The sequence below is a fragment of the Schistocerca americana genome, chromosome 1 (genome assembly GCF_021461395.2).
Source record: "Schistocerca americana isolate TAMUIC-IGC-003095 chromosome 1, iqSchAmer2.1, whole genome shotgun sequence".
NCBI classification, from domain to species: domain Eukaryota; kingdom Metazoa; phylum Arthropoda; class Insecta; order Orthoptera; family Acrididae; genus Schistocerca; species Schistocerca americana.
Window position 1 is genome coordinate 446,066,364 of NC_060119.1, and position 27,669 is coordinate 446,094,032.

Sequence of the window (27,669 nt, forward strand, 5' to 3'; positions counted from 1 at the left end):
ATACGTGACCATGAGATAAAAATTGAATATTCAACGAAAGACTAACGGCTCTACGAGTTGCGGGGTGGAATGTCAGAAGCTTGAACGTGCTTGGGAAGCAAGAAAACCTGAGAAGGAAAATTCAAAGACTCAATCTCGATATAGTAGGGATCAGTGAAGTGAACTGAAAGAAGGATTTCTGGTCAGAGGAGTATAGGGTAACACCAGAAGCAGCAGAAAAATTGTACAGTGGGTGTAGGATTTGTTACGAATAGAAAGGGAGGGCAGAGAGTGTGTTACTACGAACGGTACAGTGGTAAGATTGTCATCAGAATCGACAGTAAACCAAAACCGACAACGACAGTTCAGGTATACGTGCCGAAGACGCAAGCTGAAGATCAAGGGTTAGAGAAAGTACATGAGCATATTGGAAGGGTACGTAAAGAGAAATGAAAATATACACTCCTGGAAATGGAAAAAAGAACACATTGACACCGGTGTGTCAGACCCACCATACTTGCTCCGGACACTGCGAGAGGGCTGTACAAGCAATGATCACACGCACGGCACAGCGGACACACCAGGAACCGCGGTGTTGGCCGTCGAATGGCGCTAGCTGCGCAGCATTTGTGCACCGCCGCCGTCAGTGTCAGCCAGTTTGCCGTGGCATACGGAGCTCCATCGCAGTCTTTAACACTGGTAGCATGCCGCGACAGCGTGGACGTGAACCGTATGTGCAGCTGACGGACTTTGAGCGAGGGCGTATAGTGGGCATGCGGGAGGCCGGGTGGACGTACCGCCGAATTGCTCAACACGTGGGGCGTGAGGTCTCCACAGTACATCGATGTTGTCGCCAGTGGTCGGCGTAAGGTGCACGTGCCCGTCGACCTGGGACCGGACCGCAGCGACGCACGGATGCACGCCAAGACCGTAGGATCCTACGCAGTGCCGTAGGGGACCGCACCGCCACTTCCCAGCAAATTAGGGACACTGTTGCTCCTGGGGTATCGGCGAGGACCATTCGCAACCGTCTCCATGAAGCTGGGCTACGGTCCCGCACACCGTTAGGCCGTCTTCCGCTCACGCCCCAACATCGTGCAGCCCGCCTCCAGTGGTGTCGCGACATGCGTGAATGGAGGGACGAATGGAGACGTGTCGTCTTCAGCGATGAGAGTCGCTTCTGCCTCGGTGCCAATGATGGTCGAATGCGTGTTTGGCGCCGTGCAGGTGAGCGCCACAATCAGGACTGCATACGACCGAGGCACACAGGGCCAACACCCGGCATCATGGTGTGGGGAGCGATCTCCTACACTGGCCGTACACCACTGGTGATCGTCGAGGAGACACTGAATAGTGCACGGTTCATCCAAGCCGTCATCGAACCCATCGTTCTACCATTCCTAGACCGGCAAGGGAACTTGCTGTTCCAACAGGACAATGCACGTCCGCATGTAGCCCGTGCCACCCAACGTGCTCTAGAAGGTGTAAGTCAACTACCCTGGCCAGCAAGATCTCCGGATCTGTCCCCCATTGAGCATGTTTCGGACTGGATGAAGCGTCGTCTCACGCGGTCTGCACGTCCAGCACGAACGCTGGTCCAACTGAGGCGCCATGTGGAAATGGCATGGCAAGCCGTTCCACAGGACTACATCCAGCATCTCTACGATCGTCTCCATGGGAGAATAGCAGCCTGCATTGCTGCGAAAGGTGGATATACACTGTACTAGTGCCGACATTGTGCATGCTCTGTTGCCTGTGTCTATGTGCCTGTGGTTCTGTCAATGTGATCAAGTGATGTATCTGACCCCAGGAATGTGTCAATAAAGTTTCCCCTTCCTGGGACAATGAATTCACGGTGTTCTTATTTCAATTTCCAGGAGTGTAATAGTCATGGTGGACTGGAATGCAGTTGTAGGGGAAGGTGTAGAAGAAAAGGTTACAGAAGAATATCGGCTTGGGACAAGAAATAAGAGAGGAGAAAAACGAATTGAGTTCTGTAATAAATTTCAGCTAGTAATAGCGAATACACTGTTCAAGAATCACAAGAGGAGGAAGTATACTTGGAAAAGGCCGGGTTATACGGGACGATTTCAGTTATATTACATCATGGTGAGACAGAGATTGCGAAATCAGGCACTGGAGTGTAAGGCGTACCTAGGGGCGGACAGACTCAGATCACAATGTAGTAGTGACGAAGAGTAGGCTGAAGTTTAAGTCATTAGTCTGGAAGAATCACTACACAAAGAAGTGGGATACGGGAGTACTACGGAGTGCCGACATACGCTTTAAGGCCATAGATACAACAATAAGGACTAGCCCAGTAGGCAGTACAGTTGAAGAGGAATGGACATCTCTAAAAAGCACCATAACAGATGTTGGAAAGAAAAACGTAGGTAGAAAGAAGGAACTGCGAAGAAACCATGGGTAACAGAAGAAATACTTCACTTGATCGATGAAAGGAGGAAGTACAAAAATGTTCCAGGAAACTCAGCAATAAAGAAACACAGGTAGCTGATGAATGAAATAAATAGGAAGAGCAGAGGACCTAAGACTAAACTGTTGCATGAAATGCGTTACCGAATAGAAAAGAAACGATTGTGGGAAGGACGGACTCAGCATTTAGGAGAGTCAAAACAACGCTCAGTAAAACTAAAATCAAGGGTGGTGACAATAAGAATACAACGGGAATTCCACTGTTAAATGCAGAGGAGTGAGCGGATAGGTAAAAAGAATAGATTGAAAGCCCTTATGAGGAGGAAGATTTGTCTGATGTGGTAGAAGAAGAAACAGGAGTCAATTTAACAGGGACAGGGGATCCAGTATTAGAATTGGAATTTAAGTGAACTTTGAAGGACTTAAGATCAAATTAGGCTAAAGGGATAGAAAAAATTACTACAGAATTTCTAAAATCACTGGAGGAAGTAGTAGCAAAACGACTATCCACATTGGTGTGTAGAATGTATGAGTCTGGTGACGTACTATCTGACTTTCGGAAGAAATATCATTCACGCAATTCCGACGACTGCTAAAGCTGACAAGCTGACAAATGCGAGAATTATCGCACAGTCAGCTTAACACCTCATGCAGCCAAGTTGCTGACAAGAATGATATACAGAAGAACGGAAAAGGAAATTGAACATGTATTAGATGACGATCACTTTCGCTTTAAAAAAGGTAAAGGTGCGAGACAGGCAATTCTGACATTGCAGTTGATAATGGAAGCAAGAGTGAAGAAAATCAAGACACGTTCATAGGATTTGTTGACGTGGAAAAAGCGTTCGACAATCTAAATAGTGCAAGACGTTCGGAATTCTGAAAAAGTAGGCGTAAGCTATAGGGAGAGACGGGTAATATACATTATGTACAAGAGCCAAGAGGGAATAATAGGAATGGGCGACCAAGAACGAAGTGCTCGGATTAAAAAGGCTGTGAGACAGGGATGCAGTGTATCGCTCCTACTGTTTAATTTATACATCGAGGAAGCAATGATGGAACTTACAGAAATGTTCAAGAGTGGAATTAAAATTCAAGGTGAAAGGATATCAACGAGACGATCGCCGATGACATTGCTATCTGAGTTAAAGTGAATAATAATTACATGATCTGCTGAATGGAATGAACAATCTAATGTGTACAGAATATGGGTTGAGAGTAAAATAAAGAAAGGCCAAAATAATGACAAGTAGCCGAAATGAGAACGGTGAGAAACTTGACATCAGGATTGATGGTCACGAAGTAGATGAGGTAAAGGAATTCTGCTACCTAGGCAGCAAAATAACCAATGACGAACGTAGCAAGGAGGACGTCGAAAGCAGACTAGCAATGGCAGAAAAGGCATTCCCGGTCAAGAGAAATCTACTAGTATCCAACAATGGCCTTACTTTGAGGAAGATATTTCTGAGAATGTACGTTTGGAGTACGGTATTGTATGGTAGTGAAACGTGGACTGTGGGAAAGCCGGAACAGAAGAGTCGAAGCATTTGAAATATGGTTCTACAGACGAATGTTTAAAATTAGGTGGACTGATAAGGTAAGGAACGAGGAGGTTCTGCACAGAATCGGAGAGGAAAGGCCTAAATGGAAAACACTGCGAAGGAAAAGCGACAGGATGATAGGACATCTGTTAAAGCATGAGGGACTCACTCCCATGGTAGAAGAGGAAACTGTAGAGGCCAAAAATTGTAGAGGAATACATCCAGCAAATAATTGAGGACGAAGGTTGCAAGTGGTGCTCTGAGATGAAGAGATTGGCACAGGAGAGGGATTCGTGGCCAGCCGTAGTTGAGGCAGGGACCCATAGCCGCTTCCGTTCCGTCACTGTGACGTCACTGCCTAATTTACCAATGGCGCATTTTCATGTTCAACGCTATCCTCCCATCAGAGGTCCTCTAAGTTCAGAGGGCTGTACGTGACGCTAGGCCTCTTATTTCAGGACTCTGTGTTTCCTTGGGTAGGCGAGGGATGATTACAAAAGTTTGTTTCGAATCATAGGAAAGCGGTGCCTTCCCATTGTTTGCGTGGCGACTCGGCCACAGTTCTGCCGCTAGGGACGTCCACGTTGAATAGTACATAGGAGTCGTCGAGCCCCCTGGCTGCATGCTGGCGTTCCATCTCCCACGAATACAGGCATCTGTGGCCGCAGCCTCCGCTCATGGCAAAAAGCTTTTTTCCCTCATAGCAATCTATCCATCTGACCCAAATCCGAGACCCTTCTCGAAATCACCTAGGAACATTCCTTTCCAGCATCAAGCTAAAATGGAAAGAAATGAGGGTAGAAATAGCAGTCTCCCTGCATTTCAAGGTAATTTAACAAACAGTTCTCATGTAATCCGCACCATTATCAGTGTCTCATACCTTAATCGACTTGATTGTGAATGAGAAAGCTTGCTGCAGTTCATAGTCAGTAACCACAGGTTTTTCTTCCTTACTCACAGCTGCTTGTATATACAAGGTTGGTATTAAGTTCGTAACGTTGGTAATAAATTTAGCAATATATTCTCCTTCACTATTTACAACAGTCGGGCAATGCAGGGGCAGTTTTAAGATTCCCCTGAAGGTTGTTAAATAGCGAGCGGAAAAGGTGAAAATCTGAGAGTTCAGGATCAGGCGAATGAGGTGAGTGCAGAATGTCTTCCCAGTGCAACTACCGTATGGTGTTTTTTGTCAGTCTAGCAGAATGTGGGCGGTCGTTATCGTGGAGTAGTATTACAGTCTTTCTGCTTTTTGCTCTTGGATTTCTTCTCAAGACATTTCAGTTGTTGACAATAAGCGGCAGCACTGATGGCCGCAAATCGGGGAACCAATCTGTAGTGCACCACACCGTTGCTGTTCCACGAGACGAATAATGTTCTCCTTTATGCACCTGTCCAGTTCTTGTTGCGGGGAGTTGCTGCTTTGTGCTGAAGCACTCTGTTTTACCCTTTTGCTATCACAAAGATGCGATTTCTTGTCACCAGTAAAGGAATGATGGGTGCTGTTCATGAGCCAGTTGATGATGAGCAAGCAGAGATGCACTTTTTGCCACCCGCCGATTTCTATGATTTCCGTTTAGAGCATGCGGTATTCAAGCACCCAGTTTTTCAACCTCCCCCATTGCATGCATTGAATGTTCGCAGTTCATCACAGCTGCCAGTTCACAGTGACCCACTGACGTGCGTCACTGTGGATTGATGCGTTTAAACGATCTACATCAAAACCCGTAGAGAGTCACTAATGTCAAAACGATCCTCTTTAATACCGGAAAACCATTTTCTTGCTGGGCTCTGTACTGTAGCATTGTCCCCACACACGGCGCATATGTTTCCGGCTGTCTCCGCTGCTGTCATCCCTCTATTGAACTCGAAGAGAAGAATGCATCGGGTTCAAATGGTTCAAATAGCTCTGAGCACTATGGGACTTAACTTCTGAGGTCATCAGTGTCCTAGAACTTACAACTACTTAAACCTAACTAACTTAAGGACATCACACACATCCATGCCCGAGGCAGGATTCGAACCTGTGACCGTAGTGGTCGCGCGGTTCCAGACTGCAGCGCCTAGAACCGGTCGGCCACTACGGCCGGCAATGCATCGGAAATGTTCCGATTTCTCCATTTGGCATTCCATTTTCTAGCGTCCTCAGCTCCAACCACTGTCACAAAACGTCAAATTTTAAACTGAAATAACAATCCTGAACTACAAATAAAAAACAACAATCGAAAATAAACCCGTTCAAGCTGACTACCAACACGCACAACAATAACGCTACGAACTTATTATGCACCAGCCTAATAGTTCTGCTATTATTACAGATGTAACGTTCCACTCGTTACGATTATGTTCGCTATATCTGTATCTGAATTCACGAGATGCTACACGAAATACCGCCAAGGTAATGGCAATGCAGCGGGTATTACACTCAGAGGCGACACCGCCTCAATATCGGTCTGCGCGGCTGCAACATGTGTTTAATGGTGAGGAGAGCGAATGCTGTTGGCAGAACGCTCGTGTCGCCGGGCAGATTTCGGGCGGCGCGCATTTCAGGCGCAGCGCAGCGCTGCACGCGGCGCGCCTGAGTGATAGGCGGTCCGCACCGGCCTCCCAATTAATATAATGCGGTGCCGAGGACGACGCCACGCGGCCGCGACGACGCCCTGCGCCGCCTGTGCTGTGGCTGCCCCATTTGTCGCACCTAACTGACGGCATTTCTGGGAACTCGGTCGGTTGCCTCACCGCTCGTTACTCATAAATCGGTAATGAGGTCTTCATTGATTAAAGGAGGCGACGATGGAGAGAAAAAAAAGTGACAACATACGGCTTTCAGTATAACTCAGGTTGAAGATACACGTATAAAGCAGATATACTCAGAAACACCATTACGTCTATTTTATACCTCTTTAGCCCATTCGTTAGGTGTGCCTGCCATGTTGCAGTCCCGGGTTCGATTCCTGGTACTGCCATGAAGTTTTCATTGGTGGGAGGGCTGGTAGAGAGAGAGCACTCAGGCCAACCGAAGAGCTGCTCGGTTAGCAGCGATTCTAAGGTGAAGAAATCAGACAAATACCGGGAGAGTGGAGTGCTGACCACGTACCCCTCCATGCAGAAATCAAATGACGTCATCGCCAGAGGATGACAGGCGGTCGACCGAGCCTGCTAGGTCGATCTAGATCAGAACACGGGACTCCACCTACCTTATTACGTATTACGTTATTAAAGGTGGAAGGGGGAGGAAAGGAAAGGGAAAGAACCAATGTTGTTAGCCGAATCGAGACTTTATGCGGAATCCGTTACGATGAGTGAAAATGTGTGCTAGACTGGGACTCAAACCCTAGATCTCGTGCTTACCAGGCAGTTGCGTCAATCTTTGTGATACCCAGGCACAATGTTTATCACAAATGCGTAGACTATCTCGGTACACTCCCCGACCGACTCATATTCCCACCTATCACCAAGTACCCTCAGTCGCTTATCACGTCTCTACGCTAATTAATTTTAGAGTTTTGCAGGAGGCCGAACATAAATGTGCATCCACAGCGAAAAATGTGGAATAATTTCCCTAATTAAGGACATATCCGAAAGAACAAACACCACTAATTCATATAACTGATTCGCTTCGGTGTGCAACAAATCGACAAACTTTAGTGCAGATCCACATTTACATTCACCCTCCTGCAGAAAACTAAAATTAGGGAACATAGAAGACATGGACAGGGACTGTGGATTTGAGAAATGTTATTTTCTACAAAGCTAATTTCCTACACAATCCACAATGCTGTAAAATGTGTTCATGCCCTTCTGTATTTAGCTTTTTCCCTGCGGAGTAAGTGGACCAGACCCTAAGCATCAAATACGCATCCATCTCGTAGCACTACTTCCTTCGTACTTCAATGCTGCTGCTAACCATGACGGCAGGTAACGTAGTCCATGCATCTGCCAAACTGGAAAACCTGCGTCTGATTTCCCCACGGTATAACATAATTCATAACTCCATATCACTCGTCTCCAGTCAGCCAGGGCCGAACTGCGTCGCTCTTGACACCACTGCGATCGTCGCTTACCACTGACTACCGAAATGAGTGGCTTATGAGGAATTGCTCGACGAATGTGGCCCATTCATTTTAACTTCTTACTCAGCCACTGTGCTAGAGCGATTGCTTCATTTTGGAAGCCATGAGTAATGCCTTCCGCTGATTGTTTACAACATTTTACGACAGTCGTCCGCAACCTACGACGGTCCCTGTATGTCAGTACGTATCAGCCTGGTATAGATTTAGATGTGATTTTTCCTTCGTGTTTCCGCTTTACAATGATGTCACTACCAGTCGACATGGGGATCTTTAGAAGGATTGAAATGACCCTGATGAATGTGGTACTCAGATTACATCTAATTACTCCTGACCTACCAATTTCGCTCTTGCTGCTCATATTGCTTCTTTAGAAAATAAAAGCGTTGCAAATTTTAGTAGAAAGCATAAGTCAAAACTTACCCAAGGTTTCTGTCCTCACTCATGTGAAAGATATAGTCTTGTGAGATCGTCTGAGCAATTTTGATCATCCTGTATAGAACTATGCTTTTGGTGTGTGGGAGTAATACGAAACCAACCACAATGCGCCTTTAATGAGAAAGAAGCCAGTACCCGCTATTAAGTCACTGTTCTCGAGAGAAAGGGAAGAATTACATTCAGTTTTGAATTTGCGAGCTCTTGTACAAAGATGCCGATTACAGCCAGACAAACAAAAGGGAGGAGATTGCAGTTAGACGTCGCAGCGACGTCGAGGTCATCAGAGATCCAGCATAATCAGGCGTTGGTCAAATTAGGCAGTAACCTTAATTAAGCAACCTCTCTGATAGCCTCCAAATATACACTGGCGTATCCGGGAGTGTATTTATGGTACTGCACCACTATCTTCTTCCCTTCCCCGCTACCCCCCTGACCCCCCTGCCCCCCTTCACATTTGTGTTATACTCAGAAACGGTACGTGGGACGAACACAGTCGATAAACCTCCGCATGATTTCCAATGTTTCTCAATTTCTCGCTGTGGTCATTGCACATACGTTTTTGCGGGGGAGTGATAAAGTTCCTATTATTCTTGGAACACGCGCTCGCCGAATTGGAACAGTAACACTGTCTATGATGCGCAACGGTCTCTTGTGGAGTGTATCAGTGTATTCCACAAGATTTCGGGATTGCAGCCGGATCTCATCGACTTCTTTCCACGATATTTCGGCTGACAACCTTACAGCCATCTTCAGGGGAGTGTTTGACACTGGAGATTGCTCGTTCAAGTAGCTCTATTTATACGTAAAAGTGCCGCAAGGCGCGCATGCGCAAGTTACCGTAGCATGCGCACCACCTGTCGATTCCAAGGCCCTCTACAATATTACTGCATCTATGGAGCACAAACGAATGCGTGAAACAAGTAAAACATGCACGCAGACGTGTCCAAAACTATAAAATGCAAAATTTCAATATTAAAATTAAAACTACTTGTCGCTCAACATGTCAGAAGCCATAAAAAGTTTTGTTTTCGTTGATATTAAAGAAATCAACTGGTTCCAGGCCTTATTCAATAGAAAGCCGCCATCACGATTAATGAGATTTTCCGCCAAACGTATTTCCACGGATTCCTTCACAACTGAATCCCAGAAGGATGTCGATGGGGCCAAGATTTTCGTGGCCGAATAATCCGTAGTATGTCCTGTGGAAATACAATGTTCGGCTATGGCCGACTTACTGGGCTGTAAAAGGCGAGTGTGGTGCTCATGTTCAACGAAGCGGTCGTGAACTGTGCGTGTGGTCTGACCAATGTAGGCTTTCCCACATTCGCAAGGTATTTTATAAATTCCAGCCCTCCGTAATCCCAGATCATTCTTGGCTGAGCCCAGAAGAGCACGAGTCTTTGTAGGTGGCCGGAAGATTGCTTTCACACGATGTTTCTTTAAAATTCTGCCTACTTTCGATGAAATGTTCCAGACATATGGGAGAAATGCTCTGGACTTAAACACCTCCTTATCCTCTTGATCTTGTGGGTGGTCACGTTTTTTCATCCTTAAAGCAGTACTGACATGATGTGCAGAATATCCATTATGTTGAAATACAGATTTCAAGTGCTCTAATTCGTCTGCAAGGCTGTCTTTATCAGACACGACATGTGCCCTATGCACCAACGTTCGAAGTACGCCCATAGTTTGTGACGGGTGATGACAGCTTGACGCCTGCAGGTACAGGTCCGTATGCATGGATTTTCGATAGACAGAATGCCCCAATGACCCATCCACCCTGCGATTAACCATGACGTCCATAAATGGTAGTCAACCATCCTTTTCAACTTCCATCGTAAACTGAATGTTTGTGTGGATGGAATTCAGATGTTGTAAAAACCGTGAAAGCTCTTCTTCACCGTGAGGCCACACTACAAAAGTATCGTCCACGTACCGCCAGAAGACTGTTGGTTTCAACATCGCCGAATCGAGAGCCCTCTCCTCAAAGTCTTCCATATAAAAGTTTGCTACCAGAGGGGACAGAGGACTACCCATGGCAACACCGTCAAGTTGCTCAAAATATTCATTATTAAATAGAAAGTAGGTAGAGGTAAAGGGCATGGTGAAACAGCGCCTGAAGATGGCTGTAAGGTTGTCAGCCGAAATATCGTGGAAAGAAGTCGATGAGATCCTGCTGCAATCCCGAAATCTTGTGGAATATTCGATACGCCGGGAAAACTTCAAGAGTCTATCAGTGTAGTTTGTTTGTTGAGCGTCTCCTTGACAGTCTCAAGCCAAATAAACGATTCGTATTATTTTCTGTATCTGATGTATTAATCCATCTTGTGAGGATCCAAGAATGAGTCGATATTTTGTAAGTCACTACTTTCGTAGATAAATTACATTTCTGTAAGGGTCTCCGGGTGAATTTAAGCTTGACAGCTGCTTTTCCTACAGTTTCTTTTGTGTGATCGTTCCAGTTTATGTCGCTCCGGATTACTACTTTTGCTTCATCTGTCGCCATACTATAATCGAGCAATAGTCGACCTCTTCACCTATTTTTTCACAAGGCGTTACTGTTGCAGACATTGCAGTTACAACTATATGACCATCACCTATGTTCCACGTCAACGTGGAATGACCACTCACAGACGGCAGGTGGCAGCACCAGCAGTGAAGGCTATACAAAACCTGTCGCCGGGGACGTGGAGAAACAGTACAGTCTTTGTTGTAATGCGGAAAAAGAGTGATTTATCTGACGTCTCAAAGGACATGATCACTGGTTTCCTACCCAAGGGTGAAGCATTTCCAAAATGACTGAGTTTGTAAACTAATTGCGTGCCACGTATATGGAAAAATGGTGATCTTCAAAAGTGGCACCGTGGCAACTGTGGTGCATCTACATCTTCATGGTTACTCTGCAATTTGCACTTAAGTGCCTGGCAGAGGGTCCATCGAACCATTTTCATACTACTTCTCTACCATTCCACTCTCAAATGGCGCGTGGGAAAAAGGAACACCTAAGTCTTTCCCATCGAGCTTTGATTTCTCTTATTTTATTATGATGATCATTTCTCCCTATGTAGGTGGGTGCCAGCAAAATATTTTCGCATTCGGAAGAGAATTTTGGTGATTGAAATTTCGTAAATAGATCTCGCCGCAAAGAAAACCGACTGCCACCTCAACTCGCGTATCATATCAGTGACACATTCACCCCTATTGCGCGGGCTACAGATGACAGGGGTGGACGACGGGCGAATAGACGTGCAACTGTTGAGCAACTGACCGGGCAGATGAATCAAGGGGCTACTGACAGTGTTTCCCCAACGACCGTTCAACGAACGTTTCTGCGTACGGGCGTCCGCAGAGACGCCTGGTTCATTCACCAATGCTGATTGCTCCTTATCAGTGACGAAGGCTGTAATTTAGACGCTAATATCGCCACTGGACGACCACTGAGTGACGACTGGTAGCCTTTTCAGATGAAAAATGTTTTATGGTCCATCGGTGCGAAAGGTCTGAAAGGAAACTTCCTGCAACAATCGTCGGAAGGGTCCAGGCCGGAGGAGGGAGCGTATTGGTCTGTGGGATGTTTTCGTAGGATTCCACGCGAAATCTCGTCATTATGGAAGGTACAGTAGTTCAACACAAGTAGGCATCTGTTCTTGAGGACCATATCCACCCCTACAAACAGTCTAAATTTTCTCGACATGGTGGCATCTACCTGCAGAAGAATGCTACGTGCTACACAGTTCGCAGTATGTGTGTGTTTCCAAGAGCCCCGGGATGAGTTTACCCTACTCCCCTCGCCACCAGATTCCCCGTATAGAGAATATGTTGGACTACATCGATCGTCATGTTCGTTCCACGGATCCGTAACAGAGAAACCTATCGCAGCTGGAGGTGATATGGCTCCGTATCCCCATCATTACCTTCCAGAACCACAATTATTTTTTTCCTGGACGTCTCGCAGTGGTCCGCGGTGTAGAAGTTGGTCAGTAAGGCTTTTGACAGATGGTCACATTCATTTGGCTCGGCCGTGTACTCTTTCAGTGTAGACTGACAGTGCCTACATCAACCGCGGTTCCTTTGCAAGTGTTTTTCCATTTCGCTACCGTCTCGTCGCCTTGAAACCGTCCTGTAGGCAACAATATCGTCCACTAACAGCCTCACGGAGCCTCCAGTGTTATCCACTAGATCATAAATACAAATTGTAAAAGCAACGGCCCTGTACAACTCCTTTTCGTACTCCTGAAATTACGTTTACGTCTGTCTCTTTTGCACCGTCAAGAACAACATGTTGCGTTTTGTTTGCAAGGAATCAAATGACAAATCCGTTCCGAAATTCGGACTTTTTCGTTCAGTAAACGATTATATCGAACTGTACAGAATGCCAGTACTGTGGTACTTCACACGTTCTTCATGTAGAGGAGAACCCGACGACGAGTACTCGAAACAGAACAACTGTGAAACATCCCATACAGTTATTATCTAATTACAGTACGGCCCCCGGGGGGGGGGGGGGGGGGGGAGACTGTGGAATTGTACAGGGTGGGGCAAAGAAAAGTGGCCAGGGCGAGTCGATACGATTGGACATGAATGTCTACGTATAACCACACCCCGTCATGCACTCACCACGTGTACGGGTATTCGTTGTGGAAAGTTACGTGACGGCAAACTCGTGGTAACGGTGTGTCAGTTGTTCTCTGAGAAGTTTAATGGTGTGCCATGCAACGCCTTGCGCGAAAATAGCGTCAGACATGGTCTGTTTTGAACAAGTCAAAAAATATTCCGAAACATGCCCACAAATCAGAAAATGTGACTGCAGTTTAGCAGAAAATGCTTCACAGTGCCACCAAGTCACACTGACGCCTGCCGCGAGAGACCGGCATATCACGTCGATTATGCGAACGAATGCTTCACCTGGACCTGCACATGCATCCCCACCGAGAGTCTGTTGTTCATGCATTAAAACCAGCAGATGCTCCTCCGAGCCTCCTGCTTTGTGAATGGCTGTTCACTGAGATAACAATGAATGGCTTGAACATGGATCTGTCATTATGTCTGATGAATCCAAGTTTCACCTGAGTGTCCTGTCAACTCACAGAACCACAGCTTCTGCGTAGCGGAGCATCAGCATAACTTCCGCGAAACAGATTGCATGATCAGCAGATTGGGGTTTGGTCTGAAGTGTCTCCATGCCGCATTATTCCTCTCATAATTTTTCATGAGACGCTGGCTTCCGCGCGTTATATTGCCAACAGTTTGAAATCTTTTGTGGTAGCATTAACGGAGGAGGAAAGAACCTACAGTTGCTTCCAACAGGATGGGCAACTGCCCATACATCCGGTCAAGTATTGGAAAATTGCTCTGAGCACTATGGGACTAAACTTCTAAGGTCCCTAGAACGTAGAACCAGTTAAACCTAACCAACCTAAGGACATCACACACATCCATGCCCGAGTCAGGATTCGAACCTGCGACCGTAGCATTCGCGCCATTCCAGACTGTAGCGCCTAGAGCCGCTCGACCACTCCGGCCGGCCAAATATTGGAGCACATATACATACTCTTGCCGCATGACAGAGTTGTTAGCGGAGAATAGTCTGGTCGCGGCCGTAGCTGGCCACCAAGGTCACCTGATCTGCCAGTGTGCGATTTACTTTATCTGGGAAGGCCTCAAGTCTAAGGTGTATCGCATTAACTCTCATGATCTTCAAGAACTGCAGCAGAACATTTCGGATGAGACTGCAGCAATTATAACAGTCTAGCGTCGATCCACCTTCAGAAACTTGCAGACCAGGGCTCAAAAGTGCCAAGAGATGAATGGCGGTCACTTTAAAGATCTGCTACAGTCGAGTTGTTGCTGTATTTTCTTTTCTCTGCTGGGTTCCTTTGCGCCCTATAACTACGTTCTCCGGACTACTTGTATTTTCCTCACGCGGTACACATCTGCAAACGTCTTGCTGCACAAGCCACGACACAGTGCGCGGCGGAGAGGAGTTCGTACCATTGTTATCAATTTTCTGTCCTATTCTAATACAGAGTGAGGCAATGACGACTGTCCACCTCTTATGCGTGTGTACTCGTCCTAATCTCTCTTGTCTTACTCTCAAGATCCCTATGCCAAATGTACGATGGTGGAAATGGTTGCACACGTAGGCCAAGTTGCTTGAGGACCTCTGTTATCCTATTCGGACGTACCTCTCAATTACTTCGATGTCTGTCGGCAAGTCTACTTGTACTTGATAAGAGCACTGGAATACTAAAACTGATCACACCGACATCTTGTATAAGGTTTCCTTTACTCAGGCACTGCAGTTTCCCAGAGCTCTTCCAACAAAAATAAGTTGTCCGTTCGCCTTCCCTAGCAATGATTTCAATTGATCGTCCAATTTCATATCTCTTCACAGAATTATCTCTGAGCACTTATACGACGTTGCTTATTAAAGATTTTGTAATTAATATGATAATATGATACTGTGGTGTTCTTTCTACTTGTTACAAGCATTATCTTACATCTGTCAACATTTATGGAGAGATGCCATTCATAACAGCAAGCAGAACATTTACCAGTCTTCCTCCATTTTCAAATGATCATGCAACGGCGATACTTTGCTGTACACGACAGCATTGTTAGCAAACAGACCTTAAGTACTATTGAACCTTTCTGAAAAACTGTTTGCGTAAATGAAGCAGATAAGAAGTCTTGATATCTTCCTTGAGGCACACCCAATACTCGCTATATTTCTGTGGAACTTTCGCCGTCTATTGGGTTCTATTAGTCAGATACTTATGGAGCCAAATATATATTTGTGAAATTATCCGTAAGGTTGCATACTTCAGGACAAAAACAAGAGTTATCAAATTGGTCACAAATGTATATTCATGTAGGTAGCAACGGTAAATTCAAATTTTTTAACTTAGGCGGTCTATGGATGAATGTGTGCTGCCGCAATTTCACCGAACAGCTGGCAACGATAATAAGCAAAAGACATATCGCTAACAGGTCATTAAGTATTAAGGAATTTCATTCCCTTTACTCAGGTGGACTGTAGCTACATCTCGCACACAGGTCCGTGAACTATACAATAGATGTAATCCTGTGAGAGAGGACGTGTAGTTGGGCTCAAAGAAGCCGGTTAGAATAATCGGCGAATCGCTTGACATTTGAATAGGAAGGTGGCCTGTATTCAATGATGTTGGCAGGAAGGGTGAACCCTGTCCGAACACAGGATCAAGAAGGAAATGGATTACTTAGAGAGACGACAGTACACGAGGACCGAGCAATAGTCAGAGCCAAGACTCATCGTTATCATTGAGCCTACGTGCAACTGCTGCTTCAGTGAGCTTAAGAACCATGAAGAGGCCGTTCTATGAACGGGGACTGAGCTCACGGTGCCCCTTGCACCGACCATCAACAAAGTCTGTACACCAACAAGCCCGATTGCAGTGGTTGCGGACACTTTTGGACTGGAATCTCATTTACTGCAGCAGAATTGTCTTCAGTGATGATTCTCGCTTCGAACTGAGCCCTGACGGCCAACGGTGTGGTATCTGGAGACGGCCCAGGAAGCGGTGGGATACGAACCTGACTATCGCACGCCGTACGGCCTGACAGCCAGGACTGACAGTCTGGGGTGCCATGATGTTCCACAGCAGGACCCCTTTGGTTGTCATCGGCAGCACCCGTACAGCACAGCGGTAAGTCGACGATATTGTAAGCCTCGTTTCTGTTGCCCTTCAAGGGCTTACATTTCAGCAATATATTGCCCGGCCCCACACAGCGAGAGTTTCTACTGCTTGTCTTTGTGCTTGAGTAAGCATGCTTTGGCCAGTAATATCGTCGGATCTCTCACAAAACGATCGGAGCTTTATGGGCAGGGTCCTCCAGCCAACCCGGGATTTTGGCGTTCTAACGCTTCAATTGATCGGAATCTGGCACGATACCTATCATCAGGATATCCAACACCTCTATCAATCATTGCCAAACCAAACCGAATAACTGGTTTCAAAATACGTTATTGATTTGCTCAATTTGTGACGCTCTTTCTCTTCAATAAATCATACAATTTTTATGAAATTATAGTCATTTGTTTCTAATCATTTGCTTCTCTGTACATGTATCACTTTTACTGATGTCCATCCCATTCGGAAAATTCCTTCGTGGTGCATTTTTTTTTTTTTTTTGTCTCGGTAGTGGCTGTACATACGGCATGACGTCGAAAGCCTTTCTAAAACCAAAGAACATGGAATCTAGCTCTACGCTTGCGCCTACTGTTTGCACAAACGGATGTGCAAGGTATGACATTCGATAATCAAGGTCGCGAGCCCCTACTTCAGGATTAGCAATGAAGATCATTGTAGAACAGTACAATACCAGTTCATACTCAATAGAAAAGTGTGCTCCCAGTCTCAAGAATCGGACAAAAACTGCACTTTTAACTCCCGTCATGTACGTTCCCGAGTTAGAGGCTCGCCGTGTCTAAGGCCAGGAGAAATTCGTGCGGTTCAAGAACAAGCCTCTAGCAAAACTGCACAGCAGCGATACGTCTCATCAAGGCAACTGAATGGTAAAGCCGAGATTGCACGCATTTGACCGTTTTCACTTTGACAGTTTTTACATGAAGAGGCAGCTGAAGTTCACACTTCTGAAAATAAAATCGTAATTTTCTAAATAATGTTTGCTATTGCATGCGAAATTTTCGAATGTTCGTCATTATTAACTCTCAAAGCAATGTTAAGGAGATATATCTAAAAGGTGCTCTCTCCGATGCACACTTTCCCCCCGGAGATTTTATGTTGAACCTTATATTCTCGATGTATGTGTGTTCTTCATAGATGTGAGACACGTCTTCCCGTCAACGCCATTCAAATTAGATACATCAGTATTTCTCTGGCTTACACCTTACCTGCACCATTTTCTCACAGGTTTAGCACTTTTTATGTCAAATGGTAGAATAAGTTATAATAAAGTTAATGACTTGGTAGGTGGCACCAACTTATAGCTTCAGAAATACTGTCGTGTACGTGTCTGATTATTCAACACTAAACATGAAAACTTCCTTGAGGATGCGTTGCTACTAGTGCCTCAGCTGTTCGAGGGGGCAATGGGCCAAGATAGAAAAATCGTAATGCATTCATTGTCGCCGGATGAACAGCTACTCACAGAATAATTGGTCATGGCTTCAGGAAGACTTGTGGATCACAAACCATGAACAATAAATAAGTATTGCTGTCACACTGACTTCTGCTGCGTTGTACGTAACTGGCATTAATGTATGTGAAGGCATTTATGTACTAACTGTTATAGCTCTCAGTAATATGAGATGATCTTAAGAAATTAATGTAGATGCTAATTAAAATTTATGTTAATGTAGCAAAAAAGTTGAAATTAAATTTCGTATATTTAAGGATATTCGGCAGACTTCTGTGCCCACGAAATCTTATTTATTTTTGTAAAATGCAATTTGTATTTTGGTACGTAACGGCCGTCCGCTGTGGCTGAGCGGTTCTAGGCGTTTCAGTCCGGAACCGCGGTGCTGCTACGGTCACAGGTTAGAATCCTGCCTCGGGCATGGATGTGTGTGATGTTCTCAGGTTAGTTAGGTTTAAGTAGTTCTAAGTCTAGGGGACTGATGACCTCAGATGTTAAGTCCCGAAGCGCTTAGAGCCATTTCATACGTAACGCTATCTTGCTCAGCAGAAAATTGTAGTAAATGAAAAGAATATTATAGAGAAAAACGAAGAATTGGAGGTTTTTAACGTTCTCACTACGTAGATATCACAAGAGATGGAATACACCTCATACAGAGATGAAAAAAAAGTTGTACTTTTAAAGGAACAATCAATATACTTGCGTTACTCGTCTTAGCGAAACCATGGCAAAACGCAGATGTTGATAGACGGATGGCTTTAGATCTCTTCACCTGTTACTGGGGGTCCACTGCGAATCACTCACCAGGAGAAGATTAGCTTTTAAATTCCTCAAAGTCATCGGACAGAGAGTAAAGAAAAAAATTGAAAATTGTTTGTAAGGTCTTATTGGACCAAACTGCGGAGGTCATCGGTCCCTAAGCCTACGCAGTACTTAATCTAATTTAAATTAACTTCCGCTATGGACAAAGCACACAGTCATGCCCGAGGGAAGGCTCGAATCTCCGACGGGGGAAGCCACACGGACCGTACAATACGCCTCAGACTCCGTGCCGCTGTCAAAGAAAGTGTTCCAACAATTGCGCCTGAAGTGATAGAGGAAAATGATTAAAAATTTGCATTACAGCTGCAAGAGAGAGATTCGTACACCCTTATCTCCTCCACCACTCCCACCTGCTCCCTAACGCCTCACCAGTATTCTCGTTTACGTCCAGCACGACAACCACGAGGTCGGAAGCCATTGCGCCCCTTCGCTCCAAACTAGTGATAATAATAGGCAGAATTAATAGAGTAGTAATGGAATTCTAGTGACCTTCAAAACAACCGTATCTAAATAGTATCACAGTTTAAGTAACATTTGAGCCCGCATCTCGTGGTCGTGCGGTAGCGTTCTAGCTTCCCACGCCCGGCTTGCCGGGTTCGATTCCCGGCGGGGTCCGGGATTTTCTCTGCCTCGTGATGGCTGGGTGTTGTGTGATGTCCTTAGGTTGGTTAGGTGTAAGTAGTTCTAAGTTCTAGGGGACTGATGACCTAAGATGTTTAGTCCCATAGTGCTCAGAGCCATTTGAACCATTTACGTAACATTTGTGTTGGTACATATACAGACATTTTGCATATCTACATTATAAGTGACAGTTGTCACAGAATGTTCTTCTAAACATCCGTTACAAGCTTTCTTAAAATCGTCGATTCATGAATGATATTATAGGTGGCAAAAAGAGTTGTTTGAGTATGTTAATACACATGCACCAATCGGTCTGAAATTATCAAACATGAAATAGCGTTTGCCGTCAGCTGTCAAAGCAAAAAGGTCATGCCGCTTATAGTGGAATATTGGTCTCTTTTGGCTTAGCCAGACATGAAATTGCGAGTGTAATTTTCGGACGGTAATGCGTAATATTGGCGTTCCAAAAAATCGGTAGCATTAGAAGCCATTAATAGTGATGGGTAGTATTTCTGACACGCATACTGCTATACATACGAATTAAGAAAAGCTCTGTTATGTGTCTCTGTACGACACACGTAAGATGTGAACACTAGGAACACTCGAGTAGGGATACAGCGCGCTGTGGACGTGAACGGTACGAAGATCGTAGACGATTTCTGCGCAATGCCACGCGTGCAAAAGATTCATGCATAGAGAGCATGTTACACATTTACGTATATGCTCCGCAAGTCACTGCTCAGAGAATGGTGAAGGATAAATACTACCAATAATATCGTTATTCCTTCATACTTACGGTTTCACAGGTAGTCAATGTAATGACCAACAAATTTAAATGCTATCCAGCTAATCACAAACAATTAATCACAAGTATATTAAATGCGAATTACGGAAGTGCAATGCCCAAGCCGAGTGCACTGTCATCAAAGCATAAACATTCGATAGTCCACGAAGAAGAGTTCATGTACTCTACCATCCACAGAAACAAGTTTTGTTACTGTAACAGAGTCTTGTAGCTATGCAAACGGATTAAGAGCTGCGAGAAAATTCTATCAGAACGACAACGTGAAATACAGTAAGAAAGCTGACGCAAGAGGATATTAAAAAGTACTAATAGTGCTGCGCCATAAAACCTTTTTGATTCGTGGATAGGCGAGAAGAAATACTACTTGTCTGAAGGGGTTTTACGACAGCGCCACTGTTTTGATTGTCTCTCCTCCGCAGCACGTGTGCTCGCTGAGAGGGCGCTAATTTATCGCCTCCGCGTGCTGCTGTTTACAAAACAGTCGGCAGCTCCACACGGCGTTTTGGGAGGATCGCTGCTAACGGAATTCGAGGTCATCATCTTTAGAACGAAAAAAGGGGAAAAGTCTTACTGAAAAGTCTTACCCAAAGTACTCGTACGTAAGACTATAATTGAATAAAAGTTATTAATTTCCAATGTATCTCCATAACACCCCATGAAAACTAGATATCTTCGTTATCTTGTCCTATGTAAATTAGTAACATGGTCCATATAGCTACTAGTGATTGTCGATCACACTCCTTGCTCTACATTTCTGTTACGCTTTTGGGATTCTCTTAAGCATAAACCGTCTCTGACAGTTGATCTTTACGAAAATGACCTTGTAGTCCTTGTATGAAAATGCGTTTGACAATGCATGCTTGCTGCTGAATGTTCGCTTTTGACTGTCCCTAATGTCATAGTAACTTTGAGCATCAGGTAACGGGATAAATAGTCCCGAAACATGTTGAGGTACATATACCACCCACATTCGGCAAGTGGTGCGTAACACTCTCAGTACTGAGTCATATTACAGTTTTACAGTGGCCTCACAACAGATTACTACATGTACACGTTTCGTAAATATATGCACATAAAATTATGTTTAATAAAGGACCCTGAAGCTGCCGCAACATCAGCTGACTAACCAAAATGCACAACGTCACTCTGAAACGACAACAATGCCGCTACCGACTGTAATTACTGTTTACTTCCAGTGTTGGTCAATTCTGGCAACTACGATACTTTCAAGAGATGGTTGACGTGCATGAGGACAAGCCACTAAGCTGGCTAAGCACTAGAAAACGACGGGAAAACATAAAACTCAGAGGCAGTCATGTGTACAATTAGTAAGAAGTAAGTTTACAAATAATACCAGAAAGGACATTGCTACTACATTTAAACTGCTTTTATACCATCTGTTCGTGTAACTACATGCTTAAGTTTCATTTTTGTACAAAGATTGATGGTGGTTGGTCTGGTTGGTTGTTTTGTCCTCTGGCACGCCAACTTCTGCTTGAAAATCTCATAACAGCCACACCAGGCCAAAGATATAAGTAAATAGTTATTACGTACGTTGACAAAAGTTGTCATTTCATTAGTTTAGTATGACTGCGGAAACTGCCGAGGGAAACTAGAACATCCCATCTGAGCCACTGTGCTACCCGTAGAGTTCTCCTCAGGTGCTTTTTAAAGTAGCCTAATGTTCAGTAAGAACTTACGTATTATAGTATCTCGACAATGTCACTCAAGTAGTGTCGAGCACTTCTTAAAATGATGGAACGTGTTCATTGCTTCAGAAAATATAGAAACTTACCGAATAGTCTAAGCGGATCAACGCTCTGGAGAATGTACTATGACGGCTCCGGAAGGGAACATACGAGCTTAGAGGATTTCTCTCGTGTTCAGCGAGACGGGTGGGAAGGTTGCCATCGGTAACAAGATGAGAAGAAAGTACTACTCAAGAAGAATTTCTGGTCGATTTCGATCTAGCAGCGGATGTGGTTGACACGAGATTTCTAAGTCTCTACAATGAAGCTCGATTCTTCGCTAATAAGACCGCGTGCGTCTGACAAGTTTCGGAGTGCAACCGCGTGTAAATGCTTGCAGCTTTACTCACAGTTATTGTCTCTGCGCTGCAGCCTCCGCGGGCGCAGGGCAGCCGCTCGTTTCAGTGCCGCAGTCCTCGGCCTGGTAGTGTGCGAACTATTTACAGGTCTCTTTCGAAGGGCACTCTGAACGCTCTAGTATTTATTTACAGAGGGCAGTAAGGAAATCGCGTTGGTTGTCAGCGAGTGTAGAGTGTACTTCGGCACGCAGCCGGTTCACACTGCAGCTCGCGCAGCCGTCAGCTGTGGTTCCGCTGCCGTCGCTGCAGCCACTCACTCGGAGCAACCTTCCGGCCCGGCGACTGGCGCGCTACTGGTCCGCGTCGTCGCCGTCGCCAGGGGTAATACTGGCTGCCGCCGCGCCGCGTGCCACGCTGGAGGGCGCCGCAGGGACGGGTGGAGGTGTGTGTGGGGGGTGGGGGGGGGGGGGGCGAAAGGGGCAGGCGTCGCGACGCCAGCGCCGTCGTGGCCGCTCGACGACGACGCCGCTGATTCTCCTCTTACTCCAGCGCTGCCTCCGTCACTCCGTCACGCGCCAGCCAAAGTGTAATTGTTCTGTTGTGCGCGTTTACAAGCAAGGGAGAAATCACCGTCTGAAACTTGCTCTCCTGGCCGTCCGAGTTGTCGGTCTGCCCTTGCAGTCGCTAATAAGCGTCTGAAGACAAAACTTCCGAGCGCAGTCATTCGATGCAGGCCTATACAGGCCAAATGAATCGACCCTCTGCGACGGATAGTCATAAAGTTAAAATTACAACAACGATTAAAATAAATTTATGTAATTAGGTTTTTGTTTCTTTGCAGGTGTACATACGCAGTTCTGGTATGCATTCAAATCCACTTGCCACCTTTCCGGAGCATCCCGCTAGAGGAACGAAAACCGCCGCGCGGGATCAGCCGAGTGGTCTAGTGCGCTGCAGTCATGGACTGTGCGGCTAGTCCCGGCGGAGGTTCGAGTCCTCCCGCGGGCATGGGTGTGTGTGTTTGTACTTAGGATAATTTAGGGACTTAGGGACTGATGACCTTAGCAGTTAAGTCCCATAAGATTTCACACACATTTGAACGAAAACTAAATGGCATAGCCCATTCTTGAAATGGAGGTGGCATCTACCATTTTCCTTTGACTTTTCCATCGACGTGTACGCATGTGGTGCTAGAATTTCAGTGTGAATTACGTGGACACTTCAATGCCGCAGCCTTAGGTTTTATGAGAAGCCACTAGAGGTCAGACATTATGAGATGACCATCACATGTTGCTTTTCCTTTTTCTTACAGCTTTGCCATAATTCGTCTTTTTGTCATTTACTTCATTACTATTATTACTACTATTATTATTATTATTACTATTATTATTTAGTGTCTCGCTGTTCTCGTTTCTCCTACTTCTCATTACGTAATTTTTTTTGTTTATTTATAGACGAGCCGGCCCCAGTGGCCGAGCGGTTCTAGGCGCTCCAGTCTGGAACCGCGCGACCGCTCCGGTCGCAGGTTCGAATCCTGCCTTAGACATGGATGTGTGTGATGTCCTTAGGTTAGTTAGGTTTAAGTAGTTCTAAGTTCTAGGGGACTGATGACCTCAGATGTTAAGTCCCATAGTGCTCAGAGCCATTTGAACCATTTATAGACGAAATCACATTCTTATGACACAGTCATAACCGATATCGGCCATACAATGACCATCTACAGATTCTAAAGGCGGCATACACTGAAGACAGGTTCATGCGTTGTCAAACCTGTGATCAGTGTATGCCACTTTTAGAATCTGAAGATGGTCACTGTATGGCCGAAACCGATTATGACTGTGTCATAAGAATGTGATTGAGTCTATAAATAAAGATTTTTACAAAGTAATCAATCACTCACTCCATTGACAAAATATCTTTTTATCCAAAACTTCTCATTACTTTCGTCGCTCTTCGATTTCCTCTCAACCCATACTTGATACTCATTATACTGATCATTCCATTTAGAAGGTCCTGTAATTCTTCTTTCCCTTCAGTGAGGTCACCAATGTCATCAGCTAATCTTACCATTAATAGCCTTTCACTCTGGATTTTGATTCCACTCACGAACATTTCTTTTATTTCCATCGTTGCTTCTTATTGAATTGATGAGTAGTAGTCTTACACTCTTATTAATCCGAGCGCTTCGTGCTTTGTCTTCCAGTTTTACCGTTCCACCTTGGTTATTTTACATACCGTATATTGCCCATCTTTCCCTAAAGCTGACCCGTATTTTTCTCAGAATTTCGAATATTTTTCACTATTTGAAGTTATCAAATGCTTTTTCCAGATTGATAAATCCTATGAAAGTGTCTCAATTTTTTTCTTTACTATTGCTTCCATTATCAACCGCAACGTCAGAAGTGCCTCACCTTTGCCTTTACCTTTCCTAAAGCCAAACTGATTGTCATCTAACAGATTCACAATTTTCTTTTCAATTCTCTTGTGTGTTATTCTAATCAGTGAATGGATGAGCTGTTAAGCTGATTGTGCGATATGTCTCACACTTGTCGCCTCCCACTATCTTCGAAATTGTGTGGGAGTCGTTTCTCAGAAAGTATCATATCGCCAGATTCATACATTCAACACACCATCGTTTTTTAGTCACTTTTCCAAATGATTTTAGAAATTCCGGTGAAATGTTATCCATCCCTTCTGGCTTATCTTATTGTAAGTCTTCCAGAGCTCTTTTACATTATGATTTTAATACTGAATCTCCTATCTCTCTCTTTCGACTCCTGTTTCTTTTTCTATCACGTCATTGAACAAGTCATTCCTCTTATAGCCATCAATGTACTCTTTACACCTGTCCGCTCGCTTCTCTGCACTTAACAGTGGAACTCCAATTGCACACTTAATGTTATCACCCTGCTTTTACTTTAACAAACCGTTTTTCGACTTTTCTGTATGTTGAGTCAGTCCTTTCTACAGTCTTTTGTTTTTCAATTTCTACACACTTATCATATAGTCATTTCGCCTTTCCTGTACTCTTATTTATTTATTTTCTAAGTGTCTTGTGTTGCCTTATTCCAAAATTTGTCTGAACATTTTGATACTTTCAATCTTTGTTTAACAACTGAATTATTTCTTGTGTTACCCGAAGTTTGATCGCAGTTACCTTCGTTCTACCCTACGTTTCTCTTTCCAACTTCTGTGATTGCCATTTTTAGAGAAGTCCTATCCTCTTCAACACATTATTGCAGTGCCTATTGCCTTAGAGGACATCAAGCTTGTGTCTTCCTTCCCACATTTTTGCCTCAACCTGTTCTTCATCATAGCTAAATTGTGATATTGGTCTATAGCTGCTCCTGGGTATCCCTTCCATACCAACATCTTATTTCGGAACCTCTGCCTGGATGACGTTTTAAGGTGGGACAGAAGAAGGTGACACGTCTTAGGCAGCAAGCTGATACTGGTCCATGAGAACAGTAACATGACTGGATTCATAAGGTTAGGGGGGGGGGGGAATGAGAAAAACTGCTGGAGCAGCGGCTCCCACTAGCGAGAGCCCTCAGGGCGGATCCATGTGACGTTGTTGCTGCCGAGAATGGCGTTTGTTAGTATAAAAGCAAGGAGTATCCCTACCTACAGAGTAGGAGAAAGGGACGGATCTGAATGTGGCTTACCAGAGATACCCTGCAGGCGCAGAGCCGCACATCATATTGTTCGATACCTGTAAAGTCCCGGTGGATTAGCTGGTCGACAATCCTTTAAAAACCCAAGACTTTTTATTTTAACGATGTTCTCGGTCAGATCATTGGGATGACCACTCAGTGTGGGCTTTTCTAGTGTTTAGAATTGGACCGCAATGTAGTAGTTAAGATGAAAGAACTAAGCAAACTTATTCAGATCCTTGGGTCTCTTGAGTCTCCTGCGAGAATCCTATAAAGTTCAAATATCCTCGTCCCTTGTGGGTGCCCTCTGACAGTATTTGGTGCTAAACCAAACAATCAACCTGCCATAATCAGAAGTCTGTCTTTCTGCGCTTGCTCCTAAACGCTCGGAAACTGCAGGCTGACCTCAATCCCCCTTTCTCCCTCTGTCCTATGCCAGGACACAACACTGAGCAGCTCGCGTTTAATACATTTGGTTGTTTATCTCGAATAATCAGTTGTCTGTATTAAATATTTGTCTCATCTGTTAGAACATGTTCCCCAGATGTGGATATCCTACTGATTTTGACCCTGCAGCGTTCCAATTAAATGCGAGTTCAAAAAATGGCTCTGAGCACTGTGCGACTTAACTTCTGAGGTCATCAGTGGCCTAGAACTTAGAACTAATTAAACCTAACTAACCTAAGGACATCACACACGTCCATGCCCGAGGCAGGATTCGAACCTGCGACCGTAGCGGTCGCTCGGCTCCAGACTCGAGCACCTAGAAACGCACGGCTACTCCGGCCGGCTAAATGCGAGTCCCACAGACGTTAGGGTCATATATATTGCTGACATCTTCAGTCTGGGGCGACATGCAATACATGGTAACTGAAGAAAACCTTACAAGCCGAGGTCGCTAAAAAAGCATTTTATTTGAGGACCGGTTTCGACAGGGCTATGCTGTCATCAAAAATAGTTCAAATGGCTCTGAGCACTATGGGACTTAACTGCTGAGGTCATTAGTCCCCTAGAACTTCGAACTACTTAAACCTAACTAACCTAAGGACTTCACACACATCCATGCCCGAGGCAGGATTCGAACCTGCGACCGTAGTGGTCGAGCGGCTCCAGACTGTAGCGCCTAGAACCGCGCGGCCACTACGGCCGGCTACGCTGTCATCACAGAGTCTTAAATTCACAAGCACAATATACGATGATGACAGCGTAGCTCTGTCGAAACCGGTCATTCAGTGAAATGCTTTTTTAGCGACCTCGGTTTGTCAAGTTTTCGTCAGATACCATTATTTAATTTTATTTTGTAAAAAATTTCACGCTATTGCTCTGTATTATGCATTGTCAATTTTTCACTTGACTGGATAAAATAAAGTTTTCCGTTCTTCATGCGACGTACATTATGAGATCCTGTATGTCTTACAATTTAACGAGCTGTATTTCTAAGATGTTTGCTTCATTTTGATGTGTTTCCATTGTGTGCAGTGGCAAAGCACTAATTTTAAAAATGTGAGAGAGGTATAGGTGGTAATGAGTGTCAAACTCAAACAGGTTTTTACATCAAGAACAGTTGGTGCTCACGCTATTGAACCTTACTTCGACCTCTTCCACGCCTGATAATTCCGTCACTGTTCACGTTAACTGTGTAGGAACATTCTGTGTTGCTTGCGTTTAATTCTGCTGGCACTAAATCAGCTAATTACACGTCCCCTTTCTTTACGACAAGCGCTAGTGTTCAAAGTTAACGACACTGCCAAAATGAGTGTACTCCGTTTTGCTTTGGGTTGTGCGTTGCTCTTTGTTTCCCCGTTTCTTATTTTGAAATGAGAGAAGATGCTAATCCTCGTCCATCATGGTGTGCGATTATGACTCTCACAATACCAGAGGGCATCGGTGATTCCTGTGACGGTGTGTCAGCTGTGCTTTCGCAGGAGAACAGAGCCGGGTGTAGACAGCCAACCCTGCAAGAGCGAGGTGGGGCTTGTGAACCCCCTCCGTAACTGTGGCTCGGGCGGTCTAAGTTCTCGTTTGTTTACAGTTATGGCTGGCTGCCACGATGCAGTGTTCATACTATACCACGACAGCATACATATACCTGCGAATATGTAAAAAATCAACTGCTTCACTATGG